Below are 14,047 nucleotides of genomic sequence, written 5' to 3'. Positions count from 1 at the left end.
CCAGACAAACAGGAGCGCTGATGGCTGAGCAAAGTGATCCTGCTTATTTTACCTTTCTGTACTTTAATATTACTTTAACATACCTAACATCACTGAAACTTCTCTTTGCTGTTTTTGTCTTGATTTGATCCTCAACTTACTTTTCTGACTGTGCAGGATCAAAGAGATGAATGAGAAAAGTTGCTTTAGAGCGCAGAACAGTTATCACAGTGAGGGCCGTGTGACACAGCGTGACTCAACTCAACATGGGAGAAATCATCTCTGAAATGACATGCTGATTTTTGGAAAATAAGTCATGGCTTTTTCAAAAGGGATGTGAGGGGTGGAGTCTGTAGACAAATCGTAAAAGTGATGATAATTGTGAGCGGCATCTGATTCCTTCTTTCTTTTTCACTCTTGTGGCTTTGCCATACAGTATGTCCTGATTGCCATATCTTGGGATGCTCTTTTTGTTTCCTTTGCTTCCCCTCATTAGAATAAACACGTCAAGATGTGGTGATGCAAAAATTAGCAGTTAAACAGGAAATACTTGGACTTTGTAGACTGCGTTAATTTACTTTTAAGTGCTGTAAAATGAACATGATAACGATATTATGTTAGCATAAAATCCCATGTATTACATCGGACGTGACACATGGCGCCCCCAGCTGCACTAAATGCACATTCTGTGCTACAAAGTGAGGCATGTGGCACTTAGCGCCCCGTAAAGCAAAACCCTGACATCCTGAAATGAGGAGGCTTGATTTGTGTCATCAACCCTGGATGTGATGATGTGAGAGAGGGTGGGATACAGCGTCAACAGGCCGGACCGGAGCAGAGGCCTTGGTGCTGCGCTACATTAAATATGACACATACCGACCGGGTGTGACCCGCACAGGAGAACGCACTATTACCTGTCTGTCCAGGGAGACTGGGTCCACTTTTACAGACTTTTTGTTCTGTATTATATGGTTGAAATATCTCAACACATAACATGTTCTTCCTGAGCCATATTTGGGTGGTCTGTTATGTTGGACCTCCCACCACTTGGGGGCGTAAGGTCAAGTTCAAGTGAGACAAGGCCAATATAATCAGTAAGGCACTAGGGCCAGCTGTTGCTTGGTTGGAGAAACAAACAGTGTTCGACTGTGGGAGAGCAGATGTCAATGTGGTAACCTAGATAGGACATTTTATTTATTTATTTTATGGTTTGATAATACGCAAATAGGTTTGTACCAGGATGTGGTTATCTTTTTGTTTTGTGTCAATAAATATGCAGTAATTAATAAACTACCTTTACGTTTACACCTGGATATTGCTCATCAATTACACGTGTCAGAAAAGTTAGCAAAAGAGCAACCACGAGCCTACACTTCCTGTTTTGCTTCATTGCTCCAGCATATGCAATAATTATTACCCAGTATTGTTGTAGAGTTGTCAAAGATCGCTATTTAATCTGTGCTACTCTAGAGTTAAACGTGGTTTAAAGTTGAGGAAAGAAAATCAGCTACCTTTGTCGTGGCACTTCTTCAGGTGAACATCTTCAGCTTTTACTTTTGGGCTTCTCAACTGAAGGGGGTTCTGGCACATCTATGCCGAGCAGAAAACATGGCCCTCGATTAGCTCTTCAAGGCTGAATCAATTGACACACTCATTGCACACCAAAGAACCTGACATTTTGGAGATGAGTCACATGGTTTCAGGAGTGTAGGCTGAGAAAATAGATAACCATTGCTCAGCAAAACGTTGGTATCTCTGTATAGCCAGTGCCTGCGTGCAGATACTGTAATACTCTGTGCAAATCTGACAATGTTTTGGGGCTACCACTAATCCAGGAGGAAAGCTTTAGTCAGTGTGGACTATTGTCTGTTTACTATACAAGACAGGTGCACTCGTCACATTTGGTAGCTGCTCTCTTATCCTGTCTTCCTAAAGCTGAACTGTACATCATTCCTTTTAGCTAACTTGTCTTGTTTCACGCTGTACATTTATTCACAACATCCTTGTTACCATAGTTTTTTTTTAAGATGCTTGGGGATGATCTGAAACCATTTTATTTGTCTGTATTTAAAAGGATGGTTTGACATTTTGGGAAATATACTTATTAGCTTTCCACTCATGTCTGATAATACATATGAAGCTACAGCCAGGAGATGGTTAGCTTAGCATCGCATAAAGACTGAGAGAAACCACTAGCCTGGCACTGTGCAAAGGTAATGTTAAATGAACAAGATACAATGTGTTCATTACTGAGCTTCAGAGGTGCTGGTAGGCAGATGTTTGAACTTTGGGCAAGCTGTTATCTGTTCTAGTCGTCATGCTAAGCTAAGCTAACTGTCCAATGGCTGTAGATATCTAACTGATAAATCACAAATGTCTATGGTGTCATCTAAGAACAACAACCCAAAACACCTTGAAAAGAAGTGAAATAGCTCAACAGCACAATTTCAAATTTGTCGGTATATAAATAATAAACTAGTCTATGGTGTTAACTATTGAATATTGTGACTAAAGTACAAACGTTCAGCAGATGTCATTTGGCCATACTACTCACAACATGGCTTTTCCTTGACATTGAAAATACTTTTTACGACAGCATCAATGCACTTATAGAAATAGCAAGAATAGGCTGACTGTTGAGTAATCAATGTTAAGGCTTTTTTTTTGTCAGTCTGGGCTTTGCTTAGGTGCGACTTTGGTTCTATTTTAATAATTTATTCAAACACAAATGCATTAAGAAAGTGGGTAATTTCCTATCAGAGTTGGAAATAATGGACAAGTTAATGAAGTGGAAGGTAGATATTTAACATTTTCTTTTAAAGAATTGCTGGTTTACTTTATGTCTTTGAAGCTTTGAGCCAAATATAAAGAGAAACTAAAATAAACTCAAGTGTGTTGTCAAATCAATTGACTAATGCAATGCATCGGGGGCTCAGTGCAGCTTTTTTTTTTAAATGACAATTTATTTAAATTGCAGTGCTTTAAAAGCCACTTAAATCTATTATCTTTTCTCCATTGTCTTTTCACTTTCACACAAGAGAGGACGGGTTGGAGTTGTCACAGCACGCCAGCTCAAACAAACAGATTTGAAGGATGGACCTACGCAAAGCGACGCCACCTCTAACAGTTTGTAATGAACGCTCTAATGAATAATTAGACCGAATATGTTTTGATGCAGGGTTTCATAAAGGGATATTGACATGGCATGTTGATTAAAGATAAAGGGGCGTTCGCTTACAGTAGGAATATTGATGTACCGCGAAAGTGAAAGAAGACCAAAACCACATTATATATATCCTGTATTGATCAGCTTTCACTGCAGACTCACAGGGCTGTTGATTCCTAAATGTACTAAATTTACCTAAAATGCTTTTGAGTGTCCATTGACACCAGTATTGATTATTATGTCATAGTGGCTCCCCAACTGTTGTAATTTATTAATGGCAGCATTGAAAAAGGATAGGAACTTTGGTACATGCAGGTGTGTTAAACCTGTGATATGCCATTGTTAACAAAGTACTATAGGCTGTTTTCCAAGAACAAAACCATTTTCATTATGATGCATTAAGTATAAAGCTAGAGCAGGATGTGGCTGGGTTAGCTTAGCATAAAGACTGGAAGCAAGGAGAAACTAAGCTTTCACCAAAGTGATGTGTGTGCTAATGTTCTTGCTAGCTACATGCAACTACTGTTAAGGATTTAATAGCCTATATGTTGCTTTAGAATATAAGACACAAAATATGTGTGGTGTCCAGCAAAAGATTGGCAGAAGAAATCTGATCATGGAAGAGAAAGCGTAGCAACAAACAAGATATATTGTGTTAATTGATAAGAATTATAGATGCTGGTATCTGTTTTTTCTACCTTTGGAGAGAGCAAGGCTAACTAATCAATCTTTTCATCTTACGCTTGGAAATAAAACAAACAAAATGTTGAACGGGTATTTAACTGTATTTAACTGAAGCCGATAATAAAAAAGCTCCAAATAAAAATGCTTTTCCAAGAAAGTCCAGAAGCTATAATCGGGAGGCTCGGTCAGACTCAGACACTCTAGGGAAATCCCCTGAGCTATGAAAAGTGCCTGTCAAAAAAATATAAGGAAAAGCAAAGTCATTATGAAGCAATTACCAGATTTAGCAGTGTAATCGAGACACCAGGCTTCCTGGCTGTCCTGACAGAGCCTTGATAATGGATTGAAGAGGGGGACAGAATCGATACGGCTGTCCCCACTCTGGGCCAGGAAACCATCACACGAGAGCAGACTGTACTTCTGTAATAAAAAGGGATGGCCTGCTTCGTACGGGCCGCTCAGTAACCTTGATGCTGACAGATTCAAGCAATCCCTCAACAGCAAGCAGGTGCCATTGCAACAGAGGGCGGTAATTATTTTTCCATTTTTGCAGAGCTTGTATCAGTGATCTGCACTACATTGTATCTGGAAACCAAAGTCCTTGAATACATTTTTGAGAAATGTTGTTCATGTTCTGCCTAATTGCATTGTTATCTATCCTGATTATTATTATTATTTATTCTTTTACCTCTGCATCAATTGCAAAAATTGAGTTTGTTGGTGGGGAGGGATCGGTCAGGGGCCTCTCACTCTCTCCGGCCAATCACAGGGAAGCCGCGTGCTCTTGGTAGGGTTGCGGCCTGTGATTGGTGGAGTAGGGGGGTAGGCGGGTGGTTATGGAGGAAGTGACGTTGTGTGTTGTTGTTAGTAATGCTAGTGTGGGGGATGCTAAGTGAGCTTGTAGCTACTGCTAGCGAAGAGCCTGTTGCCAATCCTGTGACCACTGTTACCATAAACCTGCGAGTCAACGCAACCAACGTCTGCGAGTCATTACTGCAGACGTTACATGCGGATGAAGTAAATTCACAAACAGCTGGTTTTAGTTTGATAAGAAAGACTTAACAATTACAAAAACGGTTCATATTTTCTGATCTGCCACACCACTGGGTAGTTGTTAAAGTTCATCCAACTAAATCTACTTGTTAAGGTGAAAGATTGTGGTCAAAAAAGCTACTTGTTTTCAACATTTTCAACAGAGTGGGGAAAAGCATCAAGCAATAATTATGAAAAGAAAACTATGACATTCCCCCCTTGAATAAATGAGTTGTACTTCAGTGCTTGTTGGTTACAATGTGTGCATGTTGCACATGCTGCATGCTTTGCTTGTCCTTTGTTCACGAGGTATACAGTGATAACCTCCAAACAGCAGGAGAGCTTTCAAGGCGACAATCAGCATGGCAGTTTGGAGGGGCGTCCACAGACCGGCGCTGGTGCTGCAACTCTTCAAAGAGTGACCTTTGACCCGCTTTTAACCCGACCCATTTCTCAAGAGTGCTTGAGGCAAACATAAAAGCAGTAAGACATCAGGAAAAAAACGCCGACTATGCTTTGACTTTGAAGCATTTGGTTGCGCTTTGGGATTATTGATGCCGAGTGTCAGGAATCAGATTGTGGCAATGTTGGTTTTTGACAACAACAACAACAACATTTAAACTATCAATGGGTATGTTCAAAATGTAGCTTTTCAGAATGCACTTCACAAAATGAGGTAGATATTTAATAATTAAAAACCTCAAGCTTGCAGCATTGGTAAACTTATATCAGAAGTAGAGTGAAAAACTCCTGGAAACTATTGTGGGCGCTTGTAAACACAGCAGTCAGAAACTTCTGATGTTTTTAATCTTCTGGGCGAAATAAAGGCGACCCCAAGCAAGAACACCAAAGCAGAAGGACACTTGTCCCTTCTGCAAGAGAGCAAGAAAAGCTTTTGACTCCTCAGGCTTAGTGGTGTGACTTATCTTTGCTCAAACATGGTTTCGCACTTTAAGTTTAACTGTTGTTTGTCCCGGGGAGAGCTTAGAGAGTCGTGATGGGAAAAACACACGAAGGCTTAAGCAGCTGCAAAAACAGAGCTTGCGGTATTATGTCGCTCTGATTTGATAGAATGTTGGATGTTTTTCTTGCATTCTTCTTTTGTATAAAATAAATTACTCAAATGTCTTACTTTCTTTCCATTAGAAGTATCACAATGACTCAGCATGAAGGTGGCTTTTATTGTGAAGTAGAAACACAAACGTATTTGTCACAGAGGTTACGGTCATTTTGTACTTCATTATAGATGTTTGCCATTTTGTTCAAGCAATACAAAGGAGTTAGGTACTTGATTCAAGTACATACATGTATTAGACAAGGTGTAATATAGTTCTAGGTATACAGACCCATGGTATGTATATAAGGGTTAAAAAAACACAGTGTCCTCCTCTCTCTCTGCCATTTGGCTTTTGACTGTGCTTTAAAAACACAGCTATAAACACACACTCTGGATGGAAGTATTTCAGCTTGAAAGTAAGTTTTCAGCACCAAATTTGAAATTCACAAAGGGTCTTGTTTATCTTCTTCACATGAGCAGAATATGATAGTAAATTATTTACTTCTGTTTTGTTGGCATTCTGGTTTGCAATACAGCTCATCCTCCATATTACATGAGAGATCTTGACCCGGCTTGCATGGAAAATAACCTAAAAGGCACGGGGATCCATTTATAATTTGTTTTACTATTAACTATTAACGAGCTGTGGCAGCAAAGTGAGACCAACAAGTCTTTTTGAAAGTTTGTAGAGGCAGAGAAGAAAGCTTGTAATCGTCTGTACTGATGTCTAAAAGGCTTTAGAAAACCCTTCATTTCTTAGTGGGGAGTCCAAGTCAATTACCAATGTTGTCACGTACTTATTGTGTAAGAGTACGTATGCATTTAGGAAAGGTTTCCTTTGAGAACCACTATGACATAAGTTATGTTCAGGAGGAATTCAGAATTTGCTTTGCTGGGATATTAGCTGACATTTCAGAGAGTCAACCGCTATCTTCATTTCTAAGCCTGGCCTTTCCAGGACTTGACATTTGTTCTGCACTTGATTGGCTGAAGGAGAGGAAGTACTCTGACCTCTCATGCACTCCCAACCTATCCCTTGTCCTCCTTGTCTCCTTGTATTAAGGACTCTGCCCTTAGGGGTGCCTAGGAAATGCTTTGATGCTTTACAGCATGTTGGTGGCCTCACAAAGATTCAGAATGCATGGCAGCTCTGCCGGCATAAAAAGGCCACAACACGCAATCATGTTGTTTGGACAAACAGAGCCGAGACACAGGCGCACACGACGTTGTGTGCAGAACATCATTTAGAGAGAACATCATCTTCAAACTTTTCAGGCTCAACACTGCAATGTTTGGTTCTAATTAAATTCACTGAAGATGAAATGTATTCGATGCACAATGTGCCCCATGACTCATAACAGGCCTAATCAACTAATAATCAACTGAGTGTGTCTCTTATCAGGCCTGAGGCATGTGGAATAAATGTGTTATCAAGGAGGTTTTCACAACAAGATGGATGCAGAAGCAATAAGACCCTTTCTCACATCTTATTATGAAACTATAAAAACAAATCTCAAGTCCAGCCTAATTGCATTTAATGCTATTGGAGGCTATTTTATTTTTGTCCTGCAGTATTTTGATTCAGGTTATACAATCGACTGGACAGTGAAGCTAAATGCTGCTTTATGTCAAATGTCAAACTGCCGTATATCAAACAGTTCATGGCCCTTGGAAGTACTTTTTGAATAAGCATGTGTCTGATAGTACAGTGCAGCCTTGAGGGGATGATGTTCACCACCGTGAGTAAAACAGACTGTACCCACTAACACAATTAGCTTCATTTTCACTGAACATGAACACATAGGACGACACATATACATAATACTCATGTGGCTACAGAACAATGTGATATTAAACTCTTACAAAGAGAGAACTATCAGCTAAAGTGTGTGTGTGTGTGTGTGTGTGTGTGTGTGTGTGTGTGTGTGTGTGTGTGTGTGTGTGTGTGTGTGTGTGCGTGTGTGTGTGTGTGTGTGTGTGTGTGTGTGTGTGTGTGTGTGTGTGTTGCTTCACTTTGGCTCAACAACTATTAGATTGATTGACATGCAATTTTGTAAAGACACCCACGCCCCCCAGAGGAGGAATCCTACTGACTTGTGACATACTGACATTTCCTCTTGCTTATAATAGTTTTACTTGAAATAAAATATCTCAACATCTACTAACCAGATTGACACAACATTTGGGGATTTTAACTTGTTCAAAGCACTGCTGGGTTTAATTACACACAGAGTTTAGTTTAATTTAATTCTGAATTCTGTAGCACTAGTTCATATTGTTGCGACATATCAGTTCTGGACCGACCAATCAAAGGCCATCTACATCCAGGTAATGAGATGCATTTTATGTTTTTTTTGTTCCTTTGTCGAGTTTGGCTTCAGAGTTTGAAGACACAATAACACCAACATTTTGCTTGAATACCAATACTGACTCATTTATTTTTTACAACAGGAAAGCTGATTTAAATGAGGACAAAGAACACTTTTTGTCACTTTACTTGACAACATGTATTTCTGAGTTTAAAACGTTAAAGTGGGGTGACGTTTCTCATCATTTCGGTTGTTGATATTACTTATAAAAATGTCTCTAAATCAATAAAGAGAGCCTTAAACCCAATATACACGGGTAAATTAGCAATCAAGCTTAGTTGAAGGCTGCTTGCAAAGGAGCAGGCGCCAGGCAACTGAATAGAATTCCCTTTCTGAGTGTTTTATTGTTATCAGTTTGAGCTATTGTTGCAAGTGGAATTCAATTTGTGGAGCGACTCCAGTGCCTTTCAGGAATGACGACAGGGAGCCTGTCCGCCCTCACATGGGCTTTTTCTCTGCTCGCTGAAGTGATTCAAACGAGTTGTGGAGACATCAGAGGGACGGCAGTGATTCATTATTTCATTTTCACGCAGCGTCAGACATTATTTGCACAGATGCTCAGATGATCTACTGATGTGTGGCATTGCTGAGCCGCTCACAGCTCGATGCACTGATACGTGTTGCTATAAAGCAGTCGTCCTTGTTTGCTTTTTCGCTCTGTTCGTGCCTGGGAGGGAATAATGTCAGAGTACAACACTGACCAGTCCCACTACACCCCACATCTTCAATTATTCTATGGAAATTGTCTTCTTTCTACTCAGGAGAGAAGATTTAGAGTGTAATTACATTTGATGCTTTCGAGAGATGTAATTATTGCGAAGCATGTTCCTTGAAGATTACAGCAGTGTTGTAACATGTGTGAGTAACATTTGAAAACCTCATTATGTATGTTTAGTGAAGATTAATAATTACTTCATGGATATGATTCAGCATGATATTTCAGTAGTATAGTTTTTATGCAGGAATGCATATAATCCATGACTACATTCTCTCTCAGGAGACAACCTTGAACTTTGAGTCATTAAACTTCTTTCTGAAATCACCCAAATCTATTTTTTAAAGTGCTGACAAAACTCCTCCTCTGAAGTGTGTAGAGTATTTCAAGACAGCACTGTCAGCCCATTAGACGAGTGCATTAATATTAATCTGGATCTGTTATCTGCTGTGTATGAATGGAGGGACAGCCCATAGTGGATCTTTATCGTGGTTCTGTAGTGCCAGAATCTCTTGGACCTAATCAATTATATTTAATTACAGGTATGCAATAATTGAACAGATGAATCGTTGTCTGCAACTTTATTTCCGTCACTCTAAAGACATAATCCCAAGAATGTGTTAATGCATGCACTAAATGGCAGCAACCGAAATTAATGTATTCTAAACTAAAGTTTTACTCACATTTAAAGCCTGCACCCTCATCTAGTTACTGTGGTACATATGCATTTCAGCAGATTCATCTTCTTTTTTTTCTTCTTTAAAAAAACAAAAAAGGTTTCTACAGGTTTCTAGAGGTTGACAAAGCAGGTGTTTCATTTCCAGTATACTTAGTTTATGTCTGGTGTTGTTTGGTTAGTTTAGCATGTGAAAATATGGACTAACCTGCAAAAGAGAAAAGACGAGGCGACGACAACACACACTGCTTCCACAGACATGTATTTTTGTTGTTGTTGCTGTTAAGGTCCACATTGTGGTTATTTTGATTATTTATACTTTTAATGTATTCATTTAAGTAAATCTATAGACTAAATGCAATACACATATGTTTTGCCTTTCCAATTGAATAAGTATGAATATACACCCCATACCGCTGTGGTATGGGGCTCCAGACAGAAGTGTGTGTCCTTTATTTGGTAGTAAGACAGTTGGCACACCTACTAGTTAGTCAGACAGTTATTTTTAGCAACAACACAAAAAAACCACTGCTAAATCAATTTCTTACTATCTTGTGGTATTGGTAAAAGATTTATCTAATCTGTTTGTGGAAAAGTTCAGTGAAAGGTAAAGTATGTGTACAAATGAAAAATGACATTTGATGCAAAGATAACAGCGATATGTGTCACCTGAACGTGTATTTATTAAAACATATCTCCGCCATTATCACTCCAACCAACTATTGCTGTTTTTCAGGTGTCTGGTGGTATTCAGGAGGCGAGTGAACACCATCTGACCACACGTTGAACTGCACTCGCGTCATCTCTATCCCATTTTCCCGCTTCGCTTCACTCTTAGATAATCTGAGGAGGATAATAATCTGAGGAAGATAGCACAAGTTCATCCCATTTCATGCCCAATGGATTGAAATGATGAAGCACGATGTAGGAGCTGTCGGTGACGTTGAGGTCCACAGGTCAAGGTTCACAATAAATGACGTAAAATGTAATGTTCTTGAACAATCACAGACATCAGCCTGCAGGACTGTAAGAGTATTAGGAGTTTGTTTAACCATTAATTACTATGATTACCCACAGCGTCCCATCATCTATTGTATTCACTGCATGCCAAATACAGAGTACATGTATATTTTAAACTTCATCACTGAATAATGTTCCTGCTGTCTCTGTGAATAGATGGGCAGACACATGCAGGTAGGATTGATTATAGCGTTTAGGTTTAAACACAAATGGGAATTCAGTGTATCCTTCACTATGCAGCCATGTTTCATTGCATGAAAGGCATTCTTCAGGTTAATTAAACCCTGCAGTGTCTGATATTTAAAAACTAACTGCATACTCACACAATTATATCGTTTATCAGAGCTTTTTCACTGAAATTAGCTGCCAACTGGACATGAAGATGATGAGAGCAGTCAGAGTGAACCGGACAGTGTGTGGCGGCCGGCAGTAAAACCCAAACAATGAGCTGAAAGATGCTAAAACGCTTCTGAAAACCGAGGGTAAGATACAAGCAACCACATCACACAAAGTCATTTGATCCATTACTAATGTTTGAAAAGCATGTATTAGTGCAGCTGTAAACGTGGTTTTGTTGTCTATGCAACATACGTTGCAGGAAGAAAAAAGTAGTGCATTTCTCGCTTTACTGGCAGTCTTCCATATTTTTGGGGTAAAAATGGATTTTACATCTCAATAAAAAGTGAGATGACTTGCAGAGTGCATATTTGATCCTGCAGTGAATCCACACAACCATTGTCTTTGCTTATTGTTTCACATAGACAGCTTATTCAATGAGCACATTTTATCTTCTGCTCTGCTCCCATGCTGAGCGCAGCTTTAGATGAGTGACATGAACGTTTCAGAAGGTCATGACTGAAAGCAGACGCAGCATATGGTAAGTGTCCCTCTAAAATATAAAAAAGAAAATCTGTGCCTGATCAATTATTCATGGCTTCTAACTTATTATTTCTTAGGAAAATATGAAAGCATAAGCTCCTTATTTTTGGCTTACAGTTGCTTACCTGCTGCTGTGTATGTAGAGTATAATACTTGACAAATAATAATAGTGAAATGTTTTATTAACGCCCAAATAAGAGGTTGTGATTATGTCATAATTCATTGATCTTCAAAAAGAGAAAATCCCTCTTGGCACAGCTCCCTCAGCAGCAATGTCTCGCTCAAGGACACTTTTGGAGAGAAGATACTCGCTTTAAAAATGTCCGTGAGCAATCTGTTGTTTGTAATTAGGAGCTTAGAGCAAATTAGCAGAGAAGATACAGAAAGAATACATGAACACTGATGCACGAAGAGTCCCCGAAGCACCTTCATCTACTGCGTTACTCATACGCCATGACTCACACTTGTGCGAAAAGGACAATTTGTTTCTGTTTGATTGAATTAGAAAAGACATGCATAATACACAGATAATCATGGTCGGCTTTATCTCTTGAACAGCCACCGAGGAAAGAAAATAAAAAAATAAATGTATCAAAGCTCTAACAGCTTGCAAATACAATCTTTCAAATACAATGGGAATGGAAATGGGGAGCGCAGACAGCTACTAGGTGATGGGCATCCAAACAAGACCCGTGTTGACATTTTAAATGCTTAGTAACAAAGCAGACGGCTGTCACACACATGGTCGAGCTGGGTGTTCAATGAGATATGCACAGGGAATGATTACACTTATTAGCCAAAGTTAACAAGAACACTGACTAGTTTATGAATCCTATTATGTAAATTGTATCATCTAAGCAAACAGATAGCAGAGATTGACATGTATATTAACCGTGAGGCTCAGTGTCACAGTCAAATATTGATTTTTTTGTCTCACTGTAATCTTCTATGGCTGTCATGGTTAAACAAAGCTTAACTGGCCATAACTAGAACAAATACTTATATTGCACTGCAGGCGCCTGCAGGATCATGTCGCCTTCAGTATGGCCAAAGAAAACTAGGTTTTAGAGGTGAATGATGAGAAGTTAATAATAATTATATTAAGTAGAAATAACCTGAAAATGTATTTACAGTCAAACTGTAAAACCAAAGCTGTGTCTTTGAAAACTCACTGAAGAAAATGTTTCTACATTGAAATTAGAGCTGAAACAATCACTCAGTCAATCAATCATTTGATTGACAGAAACGTAATTAATCAATACTATGACCATTGATTGATCAGAATCTGACTAATTGGTAAGTTTTCAAGCAACACAATCAGAGCCTCGGATGTGAAGATCTGCTACTTTATTTTGAGATGAAAGTGAACTTACTGTCTTCATGTTTTGGACTGTCGGTCAAAAAGATGTGAAGACGTTGCATTGCTTTTTTAGTTTTGACATGGGTACCTTTAAATATCTGTTCGCTTCTCTGACGTTAAATTAATTCAAGATATCGACGTCTCGCATCGACCTTGGGTGCGTGATGGATGAGATTGAATATATCAATCATAAAAGACTTTGTGCCTGACATTGTTTGAGGGAGAGCAAGCCGCAGCTAAAAGGAACGGAAAGGTTGTTACTTTCCTCACTTAGACCTCACGGAGGGAAAGATTAGCTATTGATGAGGATGGAAGTGCTCATTGTATTTAGTCATGCAGCTCTGCCAGAATCACATGATGGAAAATTGGGCGATTTTATTAAGAAGAACAAATGAAAGGCAGAAACAGCAAACAGCTGCTTTGTGAAGAATCTTAATGAAGCGGTTGAAATATCTTCAAAATGTGCATATAGTCTGAGTGATCTATACTTGTTGCAAAGTGTCTCTCTGCAATATTTCTGCTGGGTTTGGACACTCAATGTCACAATGAGCTGTTCTTTTTCCCTGGGAAATCCTGCTCCCTTAGAAGATCTCTCCATCATTATTGATCCAACTAAAGTACCACCTGCTGTACTCCATTTACCAAACCCTCTTACTCATATACAGCTCAATCCAGAAATCTGCAACATAACTTCTATCAGTTATGTTGCAGATCAGGTGGGATCAACCAGTTTAAAGCACTGGATGACCAAGGGCACATCCCATAAAATAAGTATTTCCATTTAATCTGCAGATTATTTTCTCGATTCATTATTTCATTGTTTTATTAGCTAGTAATACAGTAAACTGTGAACAATTCCCATAAAGATATCCTAAACCAGCTAATTTTGAGAACCTACTAAAATTATGAATCACTTTTATGATTAGTTAATTAGCTAAATAATGACAGATCAATTAATTTTCCAAAGCAACTTATATTGGAGCACTTTAAGGTTAAAGGCATCGAACCTCCAACCAACACGGTTTCAGAGTGTTAGCGTATGTTATGTGAGTGGACACTGAACCAATGTCTTTCTGGATCACCATATACGGCACTGCTCTTATTAAAAAG

This window comes from Taurulus bubalis (genome assembly GCF_910589615.1).
Source record: "Taurulus bubalis genome assembly, chromosome: 3".
NCBI lineage: Eukaryota > Metazoa > Chordata > Actinopteri > Perciformes > Cottidae > Taurulus > Taurulus bubalis.
The sequence above is the reverse complement of the archived record's forward strand: the minus strand, read 5'-3'. Positions refer to the sequence as shown.